Below are 12,872 nucleotides of genomic sequence, written 5' to 3' on the forward strand. Positions count from 1 at the left end.
TAGATGGCAGCAGCACCCCACCGTGGTCCGGAGCCTGGGCAGCAATCGTCTCCCACGCCTCCATTTAGAGCCTGAAAACTCCAGCCCAGAGAGCAGACTCCTCTGAGTGTCTCACATTTCTAGAGGGCTCTAAGTGTGACCGAGCACTTCCTTCCAGTAATCCTGGGAGAGCAGAGAAAGATTCCCTCAAGCACAAGTGGGGACTCCGGGTCCCCTCCCCCGCATGGATTTAATGCTTCTCGAGCCCTTCTCCCCCGTTCAGACCCTCCTCGGTTCTCACCTAGCTTATTGCAACAGCTCCACCTTCTCCCTCTCCAATTCTTCCTCCATACTGCTGACAAGGCGAATTTTCTTATGCACAAAACTGTCCCTGTCACTCCCCTCCTCAAGCGACTCTAGCGGCTCCCTATTGCCTGTAGAATAAAATGAAAACTCCTTTTTTTTTAAAGCTACAAAACCCAGCCCCAAACTACATTTCCAACATCACTGGACACTGATTCCCTGTCCTCCCCCGCCCCCACCCCACACACACACACTCTGATTGCCAGGCTAGCCTTCTTCTGTTCTTCACACAGGACACTCCACCTTCCATCCAGTGCCTTTACGCTACCCCTACCCCAAGCCCGGAAGGCATTCCTTTCTCTTTTCTCTTCCTTTAAGACTCAGCTCAGCATTATCTTCCGCATGAAGCCTTTCCTGATTCTCCCCGAAACTACCTTCTATTTAAAATAGTACTTAATAGTTAGAAGGACCTGAATTCCAATCCTGCCTCTCGAGTTGTAGCTGTATGACCTTGGGCAAGTCACGTAACCTCAGTTTGCCTCAGTTTCCTCATCTGTACAATGCGGATAACACCTACCTCCTGAGGTTGTCGTAAGGATCCAACGAGAATGCACACACACACTTGTGTGCGTAAAAATATAGACGCACACATATGTTTATTTAGTGTGTGTGCATGTGAATGTAGTCTGTGTATACCTATGCACATGTGTGTCTATAGTGTGTGCATATGTACGCACACATACACACACATACAATACTTTGCACGTTTTAAAACATTACGCAAACAAGTACTGCTGTTATTCCTGCGGGCCGCTAGGTGGCGCAGCAGGTGAAGCGCTGGGCCTGGAGTTAGAAAGACTCATCTTCCTGAATTCAAATCCAGCCTCAGACATTTCCTAGAGGTGTGACCCTGGGCAAGTCACTTCACCCTGTGGGCCTCAGCTTCCTCATCTGTAAAATGGGCTGGAGAAGGAAATGGCAAATTATGCCGGTATCTTTGCCAAGAAAATTCCAAATGGGGTCACCAAGAATCAGATACAACCGAAAACAAGTGAACGACAATTATTAATCCTTCTATACTTCTACTGCTGTTACTGTTACTTGTATTTATCTTGTATGTAGTCATCTATATTTAGAGAGATTGATCCATAGACAGATGGACGGACAGACTGACTTACCTGCCTATGTACTTGCCGTCTCCCTCATCAGAATGCCAGCACCTGGTGAATAGAGTTAGTTTCCTTCTTGGTCTTTGCATTCTCAGTGCCTGCTTTCCCAGGGAGTGATTCCATTTCTGCCTCTGACCTTCGTCACCTGGGTGACCTTGGGCTAATCAATGAACTTCTCCAGGTCTGGTTCCTCATCAGTGAGAGCAGGGTTGGCCTTTAAATCTGTCATTCTATGGACAAAGTGCAGGACCTATTCCTTCTCCCTTAGGCCTGACCTCCCTAAGATCTTTCCACTGAACCAGTAAGAGCATCATGTTAGAGGAAGAGCTCTGAGCCAGTGGCCAAGACCTGAGTTCTAGCCCAATCTGCCACTAAACTGATATTGGACCCAAGTCACCTCCCCTCTCAGGGCCTCATCTGTAAGTTTGATGGCATCTCCCCCTCTTCTCCCCTCCCTCAGAGAATGGTTCAAAGTGTTCTATTGGTCCACATCCCCTAAAACCACAGCTCATGAACCCCTACCAATGTGTTTCCCTTTAATAGTCAGCCAAAGGACAATTAGTCCAAAGCAAAGGCATGAAATGGCATTAAAAACAAAAAACAAGCATTTCCCCCATTGACTTAAGTGTGTTCTCTCACAAATACACATATAGGGAACTCAAGAAAATAAGTATAGCCACAAATATGGGGACTTCCAATACACATATAGGGAACATAAATGCATATATATATGTTATATATATATATGTATGAATGCAAATAGGGAACTCAAATATACACATGGAGAACTCAAATACAGATATATAAATATAAATATAGGTAACTCAAATGCACAAATACAAATGCATGTTTAGGGAACACAAATGCAGATATAAATACAAATATAAAGAATTCAAATGCAGATATATGAATATAAATATAGAGAATTCAAATACACATGCACAAAAACAAAGACACAAATATAGAACTTGTGACAAGGACATGGTTGTGTGGGAGAACACATGAAGAGGAAATGTGAGGCTCATGTACACACAAAGGGATAGCTCAAGCCACTGGCCCTCAGAGCTGCTGATGTCATCTGGGGATGTCCAGATGCTGCTCCAGCCTCCAAACCTGTTCCTGCTGGTCTCGTAGCTTCTTCCTAATGTCCCTCATATGGATGCTGGAGACTTCTCTGAAGGCCACTCTGCTACCCACACAGTGTCTGCTGGATGCACTCAGCTGTCTCAAGATGATGACTCACCCTATTGTGTTGTTGTTTGTTGTTTTCTGGCCACAGTTTTTTGGAAAAGGAAGAAACTCTTACCTTAAACAGCAAAAAGCTGGCAGGGGCGGGGCGGGGGGGGGGGGTGGAAGGTTGAGGGAAATCTCAGCTTTTGGGCTTGGCTATGTGGCCTCTCACTTCTCAGGAAATTAACAGTGACCCAACAAAGTATTTATAGATCACTTTAAGGTTTACAAACAGCTTTACAAATATGATCTCATTTGATCCCCACAAAACCTCTGGGAGGATTATTATCCCCATTTTAGGGGTGAGGAACCCAAGGCAGATAGCAGTTAAGTGATTTGTCTAGGGTCACACAGCTAGTAAGCATCTGAAGCCATATTGCAACTCAGATCTTCTTGAATCCAGGTCTGGCACTTCACTAAATCATTAGTCAGTCTTTTCTTTCAATCAAACTTCCTATCTCTGGACTTGAAAGGTCTCCATGGTCAGCTCCACTCTAGCTAGCCCATGGGGAGCACACCACATTCAAATTCTAGAGACTCAACTATAAGCTATATAAGGGCTATTTGCCCAAGCACTAGCCACAGCTCTGGAATTCAGGGTTCTCTGATTCTTTGAAGCCTAGATCTCTTCTGTCCCCCTGCCCCCCAAATATGAATGGGGGTGGAAAAGGCACAAGACAAACTTAAGGTCACAGGCAGGATGATTCTGGTCTTTCCTACTGGCCAAGCCTGTTTACTGACCTTTCGTGTGTAAGCAAAGCCAGCGAAAGCTGGAAAAGGGCTTTACACCCTTGCATGTGAAAAGCTTAGGTCACATTGATTTCTAGGGCTTCTTCCTAGTCTAGATCCTAAGATCAAACGGGAAAGTTAAGAAGGAAAACAGGAATTCACTTGACAATGTCATTTCCTCCTAAAGTTGGAACAATGACTCAACAGGCACCAGAGGCAGCCATTGTGCATTGGACAGAACACGGACCACAGAGTCAGAGAAAGGTTTGAGTCCTGACCCCTACTTACTTCTCTGTGGGACCCCTTGATCTCAGGATCTGTAACATGAAGGCGTTCACTTCAACACGCACTAATTAAATGCCTACTACATGCCAGGCACTGTGCTAGGTGCTTGGGAACCAACAACAAAATGAAACAGCCCCTACCCTCAGAACTTACATTGTACTGGGGTTGGACTAGATGGACTCCAAAGTCCCTTGAGTGAGTCTAGTGCCGGCCAAACAGAAGGCACTTAATAAATGCTTGTTGACTGACACTAGAGTGACACCCTATGATTTTATTCTTGACATATCTATGTCATTAAGGTTTGCATTATGGCACATAGTGATCAGAAGGTAGCCAGTATCTTAAATTATATCTGAAGTCTGGGACCCAACATACTGACAATGGGAAAGGGAAGAAGGATTGATTTAGAATCATCAGGTTGAGAGCCGGAAGGAACCTAAGGGATGATCTACCATCTGATTTTACAGACGAGGAAACAGGGCTGGTGAGGTTAAGTGATTTTTCCTGATGTCTCGAAGGCAGATAGAGGCAGAGCTGGGATCTGTTTCTCCAAATCCAGTTTCTCTTCTCCAAGGTCCTGCCAGGGGCTCAGGGATGCCTCGGCGCAGCGATTCCTCCGCCATACACTCCACAGGGTGGGATCTGGGACCTGTGGGGGAGACTGTCTGTGTCCTCCAACAGCAGGGAAAGCAAATCATAAGACTTAGGTGTGGGAGGGACCTTAGAAATTAGCTCATCCAAGCCCTCTCATTTCATGGATGAAAAACCCGAAGCCCAGAGAAATTATCTGATTTGCCCAAGGTCACGCACAACAGATCTTTGAGGGGGAGCTAGGAGGGTTCTCAAATGGCCTTCTGGTCCAATCCCTCATTAAACATATGAAGAAACTGAGGCCCAGTGACTTGTCCAAGGCCACAGAGTAAATGTCAGTAGCAAATGTCAGAGCTGGGATTTGAACCAAGGATCTCTTATCACCTGGCCTGTGGGTCATGGCTGGTGACATTACTAAATTGATTAGGATGCTTATTAAAAGTGGCATGTGAGAAAACTTGGAGTGGCATGAAGCCTAGAGTCATGGGAAGGGATAGCGTGCATGAGGTTCTGTCCCACCAGCCCCCTCCTCTTTCCAAACTTCCATCCCCAGGACAGGTTTCCCTGGGCATCCAGAGATAACAGGATTCTAGGGGACACAGACTCAGAGGGAGCCCAGAACCGCAACTCAGACCTTAGACCTCTCACCCTGCACTCTTGAACAATGTCCCCATTGAGAACTTCCTCCTGAGGATGACACCAGCGCCCTCTGACATCAAGAGCTGGGGATTACTGGATGAGTTAGCTGGACAAGTGAATCCTTGAACATGGAATGTCAGAGCTGGGAGGGGCCTTAGAACATGGGATGGGATGTCAGAGCTAGAAAGGGACTTAGAACAGGGAATGTCAGAGCTGAGAGGTGCTTTAAGAACAGGGAATATCGAAGCCAAGAAGGTCTTTAGAACATGAGATGGGATGGGATGGATGGGATGGGATGGGATAGGATAGGATAGGATAGGATAGGATAGGATAGGATAGGATAGGATAGGATGGGATGGGATGTCAGAGCTGGCAGGGCCCTTAGAACAGGGAATGTCAGGACTGGGAGGGGCTTGAGAACATGGGATGGGCTGTCAGAGCTAGAAAGAGACTCAGAAAAGGGAATGTCAGAGCTGAGCAGGTCTTTAGAACATGGGATGGGACGGGATGTCAGAGCTGGGAGGGGCCTTGGGGATTGTCTACTCCAACCCCTTCACTTTACAGATGAGGAAACTGAGGTTGTGATTAGGAAGCAGCATCCCTCCCACCCTCCTGCCACCCTCAGAGGATGTGGGGTTCTTTCTCTGTAGCTTCAGCTACTTCCCATCCTCAGACACCATTTCTGGTGACTCAGAGCTGATGAGCCACTGCACCCCACTGGTAGCTCTACCATAACTGGGGTATGGGCATGAGAGGGGCTGCCCCATAACTGGGAGGGGAGGCACAGCTCCTGCTTAGCTACCTCTATAGTGCTGGGGGCTTCCAGCAGTGGAGGGGCCCTCTCTGGGGACACAGGAACAGCCAGAATCCTTTCTGAAGGAGGGTGGGAGTGGGAGTACTGGGGAAAAGTCAAGTCCCCAGAAGGCTGGCAGGGTCAGGTGGCCCTCAGGCCAGGAAGGTCAGGATGTTGACTTTGGAAGTGCCATGGATGTGGCAAGCTTTTCTGTGGAGGCTCATAATAATGATTCACATTTCCATGGAACTTCAAGGGTTAAAAAGTTCTCCATTCCCAGCAATCCTAAGAGACTATAGCAAGAATAACTATGCCCATTTTCTACAGAAGGAAACTAAGTCTCAGAGAAGCAGGTGACTTAGCCACAGTTCAGACTAGCTAGGAAACATCAAAACCTAAATCTGCTTCTATCTAACACACACCTCCTGCTCCTGGTTCTGCGCTCTGGGGCCAAGCAGACTAAAGCTAAGCCCTCCTCCATGCCACAGGCCTCCCAATACTTGAGAACAGCTACATGGGGACCTAAGTCAGGATTTCAGTGATAATCAGGTGAGTTAATGCATGCGTGAAATACTTTGTGATCCTAAGTGGAGACATACACGAGTATTCCTCCACAAATGTCCTCCCACGCCAGCCACCCTGCATTCCAGAACACTCACAGCAGGGGCAGGTCCCAGAAAGCTGAAGAGGCTCGAAATGCTGGGCCAAGTGACGAGCCGTATGTCTGAGGATCCACCTTATCAGAGAAGCTCATTCCCAGGTCAGCTGGTGTGATAAATTCTTTGGGCTATAAAGCCAGGGGTCATTGTGTGAAGGGAGGATCCTCAGAGGAAAATCTGGATCTTTTGAAATATCAAAGTAATATTACTGTTACTGCAAAGCAGCATGAGTTATCACATAGAAAGCCAGCCTCAGAGCTAGGAAGAGCTGGGTAGAGCTGGATTTAAGTTCTGCCTTTGTGATATACTAGCTATGTGACTCTGGGCAAGTCACAATCTTTTAAGATGACCAGAAAGTGTTGATCTACATTGGTAGAGCACTTTCTCTCACTAGAAATCCCAAGTCTGGACCCCTACCCTGAACCCAACAAAAAAAATTATTGTTAACAGTAGCAGCAGCAGAGTTAGTTCTAGACTCAGGTCTTCTGACTTGTCACCTGGTTACTGCAGCACACCCTGCTGAGCTCTGGGCTTGGCTCAGGTCCCAGGAGTGGGCAGACACCCATGAGTTATGCTCCATGGATAGAGTCATCATCTTGATCTCTTTGTCCCAGCTATCAAACCCAGGGGCATTTTGAGGGCTGAAGATTCCCCAGGTACATCCCCATGGCAGGGGAAGGGAGAACAGTCAGTCATTTCCCAATCAACTTAACAAACTTACCTTTGAGCCTTTGTCTGGAACCTGTCCAGACCTCTCTCCCTACCAAGTGTGGACGTGCCCATAATCACACTCTTTTGAGAGGACAAAAGGTAACTCTTGATTAAGTCTCAGTGACTGGAGTTGTCTTCAAGAGAAGTTGGTTCATTCATTCAGCAAATGTTTATTTAAGTAAAAAAAAGGTTTTGGCTATCTGTCTTATTACTGTCACGACGATCACTATTCCTGAGAAGCAGAGTTGGAGTACATAACAACAATGTTGCTGGCAACTGCTGTGGAGATGAAAGACCAGCAACAAGAGCACACAGGAGGGCTGCTAGCACAGGTCCTTTGATCTGCTTTTCTAAGAAAAGCAACTTTAAGGGGTTAACAATCTTACTTTAATTAAACATTCATATACCACTCACTTAGTTCAGGGGGAAAAGTCAGCACCCTGAACTTCAGAGCAAATACAAGCCGAAATTACCAGCAGGGACAATGTAAACAGAACAACAGACAAGCTTTTGTCTGACCATAGCATACATGCATAGTTACCAGAAAGAGAAGCATCAATATCTGGGTTTTCAAAGCTGAGGGGGCTCCGTGACAGCTACCCGAAGTCTCTTCTGGTCAAATCACATGACACTCTTCCAGTAAGTGAGAGCCCCAAAACAAAACGCCAACCCCAGAGTATGCATACCCTTTTTTAGAGTCAGAGGGTGCCACTACCCTGTGATTCAAACTCATTCAATTTAGGCTTTCATGTGATTTGAGCAGGTCATCACATACTCCTGATCAAAACAATGGCAAGACTCAGTCAAAGGCATTCCATCACTTTAGTGCTGAGAAGCACTCCAAAATAAAAGACGACAAAAGGTCCCACTTTACCTGCCCAATTCAAACAAAGGCAAGACTCATTAAAGGCACCTGATTGCCTTAGCATTCCAAAAGAGAAAACAGTACCACCCTGCTTAACATTACAAGTGTAGTGGACAGAGAGTTAACCTTAGAGCCAGGAAAATCTGGGTTCAAGTCCAGACCCTGACATATATATGGTCATATGACCCTGGGCAAGTCCCTTGACCTCTCTGACCCTGTTTCTTCAACTTTAAAATGAGGCAGTTGCATTTAATGACCTCTAAGGTCCAGCTCTAAATCCATGGTCCTATGAATTAGAAGCAAAGGTAGTGACTTGCTTCAGTGGAGGGAATTTCCTCATTTGGGAGCTCCTTATGCCAATTAAATGTCAAGTCCTATCCCTATCTTTTTTGTTTTTATGTCACTTTCCTTCCTGAATATATGGTCACACATACACCACATACACACTCACACACAGACACACAGATACACACACACTCATACAGACATACACACACATACACACATTCACACACATACACACACACACATACACACACACATAGGAAGGATGGGAGGAGAGGTTGGATGGATGGGGGTCCCTGGAGAGGGCGGATGCCCAGCCAACTGCCCTTACTTCACCTCCCTAGGCAAGAGTCCCTGATTCCAACATTAACATAATAAGAGTGTCTGTGAGAAGGAGTCAAATAAAACTTCACCATTCCTTTTCCCCCAGTTGATTCAAAACGAATGATCCCATCAATCAGTATTTCTTCGTCACTTCTGCATGCTGGGCACTGTGCCAGGGAGTGGGCAGACAAAGACCAAATAACAAGTTAAATCGGGTTCATCTCTCTGGGCCTCAGTTTCCGCATTTGTAAAGTGAGGGGGTTGGATTGGATGGTCCTTAAGCTCTGGCGCTCTAACTCTGATTCTGTGAGAATGATTGTAGTTAATGTAACCCTAATTCTCTCCACTAGTCATGAGTCGCAATTTCCTCTGAAAAGGCATCATAAAGAAGTCCCAGGACTGTCCCAGATCAAATGAGCTCACCTTTGTAAAGGTGGGTAAAGTTAACACAGTGCCTGGCACATAGTAGGTGCCTAATAAATGCTTATTCTCCTTTTCCCTTCCCTCCGAAAAGCTGTCCCAGGCTTAGGCTAAAGGTAGGGGTAGGGGAGGGGGGTACATTAACATTCATATGCTGAAAGGATCCTTGAAGGCCATCTAGTCCGACCCCTCATTTTTATAGACAAGGAAACTGAAGCCTAGAAAGTTAAATGACTCACCCAAGGTCTCAAGGAGACAGCAGCATGATATGTGGCAGGGGCGGGGAATTTTTAGATTTGGAATCAGAAGACCAGTGTGGTCCCCTAGAAAGAACGGAAGGAATCCTGGGATTTTGAATCAGAAGGCCTGAGTTCAAATCCTGTTTCTGCCTTTTGCTACCTGTGTGGCTGACTCAGTTCCCTCGTCTGTAAAATGAGGGGGTTGGACTAGATGACCTTGAAGGTTTCTCCTGGCTCAAAACCTGCGATTCTGTGACAAAGGCAAGATTTGGACTCAGACCCTCTCCTGTTTCCAAGGTACCTACATGACCTTCCCTGCTTTGCCTCTGTTTTGGGTTCCTAAGGTCACCCATCCAGCTTTTCTGCCTTCCTCATCACACAAGGTTCCGTAGGAGCATAAACCAATCTCAGCCCTGGCCAAAACAGGCACCTGGGAGCCCCTGGCAGAAGGAGCAGGGCTGAGTCATTGAGGAGGACAGATGCCCAGATAATCCGATAAGGTATCGATAGCAGAGGCCTTAGGGGAGCTTTCATGGTCTCCTTGCCAGGGCAGTATCACCAGGACTTACCTGGACCAGGGCCTGTGGGTAGAGGGAAGTGGGATCCCCCGGGTTGGGGAGATAGAGTAAGGGGATAGACCACAGGAAAGCTACTATTGGCCAAGTCCTAACTCTTCTACCTATCCTAGAAAGCCCAGCTCAAAGACACCCCCTCCTACAACAGCCTTCCTTGATCCCCCATGCTGATAGTGACCTTCCTACAGGCCCACATCCAACACTTGGTTTGTACCTCTTGGGTGCGTTTTGAATGTACTATACATGAACCTTAGACTGCTCCTGGAATCATTTGGGTGCCTCTGGGCGAGCCTGTGCCTCCTCTGGCCAGATCCAGATCTCCAGCTCCCTCCCAGGCCCCCAGCTCCAAGCCCTGCAGCTTCTCCCCAAGCCCCAGCTTTTCCCCACTTCCCTCTGTATTGTCCCTTCCATTAGAGCATAAGCTCCTTGAGGGCAGGGCCTGTCTTGCTGGGTTTGTGCTGCTGGGACTCAGTACAGTGACTGTCACTTGGTCATGCTTAATGAGTGCTTTATCTAATATAATATAACAATAGCCACTATTTATATGGCACATTAAGGCTTGCAAAACAACATGCATGACGTCATCTGGTCCTCAGAGCCATGTTGTGTAGGAGGTGCTATTGTTTATCCCTGTTACACAGATGAGGAAACAGACTTGCCCAGGATTAGGGGGCAGGAGGTGAGCTCAGGTCTTCTTGATTCCCAGGTCTATCCCCTCTATCCACCGTATCACCTAGCTGCTGTCTGTCCATCCATCCATCCATCCATCCATCCATCCATCCATCCATCCATCCATCTATCCATTTATATCTATCCAAGAATCCATCCATCATCTATCTTTCCCTTCATTTATATCTATCCATCTATCCATTTATCTATCCATCAATTTATATCTATCCATCCATCCATCTATCCACTTATATCTTTCTATCCATCTATCCATCCACTTACATCTTTCTACCCATCTATCTATCTATCTATCTATCTATCTATCTATCTAATATTCTTCTATCTAATATTATGATTTTCTGTGTTCATATAAAATCCCAGCTCTAAATCTCTGATTCTATGATCCTTGGATGTTCACCAGCTCTCTGACCTTGGAGAAGCCACATCCCCTCTAAGCCTCTGTTTCCTGAGCTGTAAAATGAGGGCATTGGGCTCCATGAGCTAACCTCTCATGATTCTGTTATTGGTTCCTCTTTCCTCAGGATCCAGGCCAAGTCGTTCCTGATCTGGCTGTTTCTGTTCCTTTTCTGACCCTGAGGCCCATGGAGCTCTTCCTCACAGTGTTGTCAAAACACCCCAGCGAACTCCAGGACACTAAATCTACTTCTGCAAAGATCAGATTGTGAGAGGGTGCAGGGAGGGAGAAGGGCTCCCCACACTCTGGCTGGCATGACAGTATTTGTGACAATGACACTATTTATATCATTGCAAGTCTTTCATTTTATATAAAATAAAATCCTCTTTGGGGCTTTTAAAGCCATTCATTGGCAAAGGCCCTTCCTACCTTTCCAGTCTTCTTACAGCTCACTCCCTTCTATTCACTCTGAAATCCAGTGACACTGGCCACCTTGGGGTTCCTCAAACACAGTACCTTCAACTTCAGACTCCAGGCCTTTGCATGAGCCGTTCCCCATGCCTGGAATGCTATCCTTCCTCATTTCCACCTCCTGGCTTCCCCGGTTTCCTTCAAGACTCAGCTCAAACCATACTTTCTGCAGGAGGCCTTTGCCACCCCACCCTTCCACACTGCTAGTGCCTTCTCTCTAAGATTTCCTTCCATTTATACCATATGGATCTTGCATGGACAGTTATTACACATTGCCTCCTTGATTAGAATTGAAGGCAGGAACTATGTTTCTGTCTTTCTTTGTATTCCCAGCTCCTATCATAGTTCCTAGCATATAATAAGCACTTAATAAATGCTTATTGACTGACAGATTTAGCAGATCCTGTCAACAACAATCAGCATTTGTTAAACTCCTACTCTGTGCCAAGCACTGCACTAAGGAAGCACAGAGACAGATGGGTAGCAGTCCCTGTCCTCAAGAGACTTACATTCTACGGAGGAGAACACAACATTGGGAGGCGACATAATGAGGTAGAACGAGACATAAACATGGAGTGCCCAGACCCAAGTTTGGATCCCAGCTCTCCCTCTTACTGCTTATATGACCCTGAGCCAGTCACTTGATCCTGTTTCCTCACTTTTTAAATGAGAACATTGGACTAGAGATGATCTTTTAGCTTTGAATCTCTGATCAAACCTGTCTATCTATCTATCTATCGATCTATCTATTTATCTATCCATTCACTTGTCCATCTATCCATCCACCTATCTTTCTAACCATCTACCCCTAGAGCAAGTCAGATTTCAATACCTGAGTATGTTATTCCCGTGAGCTAAATTCAATGAGAGTAAAGTTCAAACAATGCTCATCACCCTCCCTTCTTTCCCTCTATTGTAATATGTCTTTGTGCCTCTTCATGTGATGTAATTTACTCTTTTCTGCCTCCTCCTTTTCTCTTCATGCATTACAATCTTTTTTCAGCACTTAATTAGGTTTATCAACACATCAAAATCAACTTAAACCCACCCCCTCTGTCTAAATATTTCCCTTCTATATGATGTAATAAAGATACAGTTCTCAAGAGTTATAAGTGTCATCTTCCATTGTAGGGACATAAACAGTTTGTCCTTATTGAATAACATGTTTGTTTGTTTTCCCCCTTTCCCGTTTACCTTTTTATGCCTCTCTTGAGTCTTGTATTTGAAGATCAAATTTTCCATTGAGCTCTGGTCTTTTCATCAGGAAAGTCTTTAAGTCTCCTATTTCATTGAATGTCCATCTCCTACCCTGAAAGATTATGCTCAATTTCACTGGGTAGTTGATCCTTGGTTGTAACCCAAGCTCCTTTGCCTTATGGAATATCATGTTCCAAGCCCTCTGATCTTTTAATGTAGAAGCTGCAAGGTCCTGTGTAATTCTGACTGTAGTTCCACGATATTTGAATTGTTTCTTTCTGGATGCTTGCAGCATTTTCTCCTTGATCTAATAACTCTGGAATT

Source organism: Trichosurus vulpecula, chromosome 5, assembly GCF_011100635.1.
Source record: "Trichosurus vulpecula isolate mTriVul1 chromosome 5, mTriVul1.pri, whole genome shotgun sequence".
In the NCBI taxonomy this organism is placed as follows: Eukaryota; Metazoa; Chordata; class Mammalia; order Diprotodontia; family Phalangeridae; genus Trichosurus; species Trichosurus vulpecula.